A 3,705-nucleotide genomic window follows, 5' to 3' on the forward strand; every position below is an offset into this window, starting at 1 on the left:
AGTATATTGGAGATGCAGACAGAGGGAAGTAGTTGGAGGATTTTTAATGCCAGGACGGGGAGCTGGGACAGCATGTACTTGCTGAGTAGCTGGGGAGAGCTGAAGGGTGTGCAGGGCTGGGAAGGGAATGAAAAAGTAAGGGAGACACCCTGACTTTGAGGCTAAGATCTAGTATAATTTAAAATAATTTAAAAATTTAATATAATTGAAAAAATGATATGCCCTTAAAAATAAATGAATTGAGAGCTTCTATTTACACAAACGGTGTTGTTTAAATGTTATTGCTGAAAAAGAGTGCAAGCTTTGTCAAGAATTTCAGAAAGTCCAAAGTTTCTGAGTAATGTTTAAAGAATGAGAAAGAAATGAATCCTTTTAGCCAAAAAAGTTTTTCTTAAAATATCATTTTAATCATGGAATTACATATGCTTATTGTGGGAAATCCAAAAAAATACAAAATAAAGAATGAAAGAAAAATTATACATATCACCCATAATCTCTCAATCTAGAAATAGCTACAATAAATCTTTTAGCATATTATCTTCCAGTTTCTCCTTTGTCTCCTTTTTCCACCCTCTCCACCTCCCTACCAAATTGTATAATTTTGGCTGATAGTAAACATGAACATATAATTTTAATGAGGATACTATAATTTAATCAATCAGTTGGAAAATCTGGCCTGTTACCTGTTTTTGTAAAACCCATGAGCTAAGGATGGTTTTATATTTTTAAATATTTAAGATAATCAAAACAATAATATTTAATGCTATTTGAAAATTACATGAATTCAAATTTCAGTGTCCATTAGTAAAGTTTTATTAGAACCCAGCCACACTCACTTACTATTGTCTGTGCTGTTTTCACATCAACGGTGCAGAGTGGTAATTGTGACAGAGACAGTATGGTCTGCAAAGCTTAAAATATTTCCTATGTGGGCTTTTATAGAAAATGTTTGCTGACCTTTCATTTAACCAATCCACAATTTGGGGGTATATTTGTTTTTTTTTTAATCTTTTCCCCATTATAAATAATGTTTTAACTGATATCTTTGGGCACAAATCTTTGCCTACTTTTCTGATTATTCTATTTGGGTATTTTCCTAAAAACAAAATTACTGTGTCAAAGGGTATGAATATTTTAAGGCTTCTGATGCATAATGCCAAATTTCTTTCCAGAAAGCTCAAACTAAGTTCTTTTCCCACCAGAAGCATAAGAGAGCTACAAAGATTTTCTTTTTGGCAATACAATCTGTATCCTACCCCACCTTAAACTATTTTAAGTTCAATAACAAAACAGTGTTAAGTCCAACCTTGCTAGTTATGAGGATTTGGTGAGGGGGGGGGGATAAGTTTCATATGCTCTATATTTTTGTCTCTCCTTTCAATACAGCCCTGAATCATGCAGCCTCTGCTCTTGATACATCCTGTTGTGAGACCTCACTGCACTTGCTTACTCCTCAGTCATTGTAAATAGAAGTATGTAATGGAGAAATACCTACCTATAGTATGAGAAATATGATTCATCCAAGTTTGTACTTGATTCTGTATAAATTGGAGATGAGGGTTGCTTTGCCTATCTACATGAATTTACTTGTATTTTGAATGACTGATTTTAGACTTAACATTACAAATTCTTTTTTTTATATGAAATTTATTGTCTAATTGGTTTCCATACAACACCCAGTGCTCATCCCAACAGGTGCCCTCCTCAATGCCCATCACCCACTTTCCCTCCTCTCCTCCCCATGAACCCTCAGTTTATTCTCAGTATTTAAGAGTCTCTTATGGTTTGTCTCCTTCCCTCTCTATAACTTCCCCCCCCTTCTCCTCCCCCCAGGTCTTCTGTTGAGTTTCTCAGGATCCACATATGAGTGAAAACATATGGTATCTGTCTTTCTCTGCCTGACTTATTTCACTTGGCATAACACTCTCCAGTTCCATCCACATTGCTACAAATGGCCAGATTTCATTCTTTCTCATTGCCACGTAGTATTCCATTGTGTATATAAACCACATCTTCTGTATCCATTCGTCAGTTGATGGACATTTAGGCTCTTTCCATAATTTAGCTGTTTTTGAAAGTGCTGCTGTAAACATTGGGGTACAAGTGCCCCTATGCATCAGCATTCCTGTATCCCTTGGGTAAATTCCTAGTAGTGCTATCACTGGGTCATAGGGTAGATCTATTTTTAATTTTTTGAGGAACCTCCACACTGTTTTCCAGAGCGGCTGCACCAATTTGCATTCCCACCAACAGTGCAAGAGGGTTCCTGTTTCTCCACATCCTCCCCAGCATCTATAGTTTCCTGATTTGTTCATTTTAGCCACTCTGACTGGCGTGAGGTAGTATCTGAGTGTGGTTTTTGATTTGTATTTCCCTGATGAGGAGCAAAGTTGAACATCTTTTCATGTGCCTGTTTGCCATCTGGATGTCTTCTTTAGAGAAGTGTCTATTCATGTTTTCTGTCCATTTCTTCACTGGATTATTTGTTTTTTGGGTGTGGAGTTTGGGGAGCTCTTTATAGATTTTGGATACTAGCCCTCTGTCCGGTATGTCATTTGCAAATATCTTTTCCCATTCTGTCAGTTGCCTTTTAGTTTTGTTGATGGTTTCCTTTGCAGTGCAGAAGCTTTTTATCTTTATGAGGTCCCAATAGTTCCTTTTTGCTTTTAATTCCCTTGCCTTTGGGGATGTGTCAAGTAAGAAATTGCTGTGGCTGAGGTCAGAGAGGTTTTTTCCTGCTTTCTCCTCTAGAGTTTAGAGGATCTCCTCTAGACGATTTCCTGTCTCTCATTCAGGTCCTTCATCCATTTTGAGCTTATTTCTGTGAATGGTGTAAGAAAGTGGTCTAGTTTCATTCTTCTGCATGTTGTGTCCAGTTCTCCCAGCACCATTTGTTAAAGAGACTGTCTTTTTTCCATTGGCTCTTCTTTCCTGCTTTGTCAAAGATTAGTTGGCCATACTTTTGTGGGTCCAATTCTGGGGTCTCTACTCTATTCCATTGGTCTATGTGTCTGTTTTTGTGCCAATACCATGCTGTCTTGATGATTACAGCTTTGCAGTAAGAGGCTAAAGTCTGGGATTGTGATGCCTTCTGCTTTGGTTTTCTTGTTCAATACTACTTTGGCTATTCGGGGTCTTTTGTGGTTCCATACAAATTTTAGGATTGCTTGTTCTAGCTTCGAGAAGAATGCTGGTGCAATTTTGATTGGGATTGCCTTGAATGTGTAGATAGCTTTGGGTAGTATTGACACATTTTAACAGTATTTATTTCAGTCCATGAGCACGGAATGTTTTTCCATTTCTTTGTATCTTCTTCAATTTCCTTCATAAGCTTTCTATAGTTTTCAGCATAGAGATCTTTTCTATCTTTGGTTAGGTTTATTCCTAGGTATTTTATGATTCTTGGTGCAATTGTGAATGGGATCAGTTTCTTTATTTGTTTTTCTGTTGCTTCATTATTAGTGGATAAGAATGCAACTGATTTCTGTACATTAATTTTCTGTCGCGACTTTGCTGAATTCATGTATCAGTTCTAGCAGACTTTTGGTGGAGTCTGTCGGGTTTTCCATGTATAATATCATGTCATCTACAAAAAATGAAAGCTTGACTCATCTTTGCCAATTTTGATGCCTTTGATTTCCTTTTGTTGTCTGATTGCTGATGCTAGCACTTCCAACACTATGTTAAACAGTGGTGAGAGTGAAC

Source organism: Panthera pardus, unplaced genomic scaffold (genome assembly GCF_024362965.1).
Source record: "Panthera pardus isolate Hobbes unplaced genomic scaffold, ASM2436296v1 HiC_scaffold_17, whole genome shotgun sequence".
Classification (NCBI taxonomy): domain Eukaryota; kingdom Metazoa; phylum Chordata; class Mammalia; order Carnivora; family Felidae; genus Panthera; species Panthera pardus.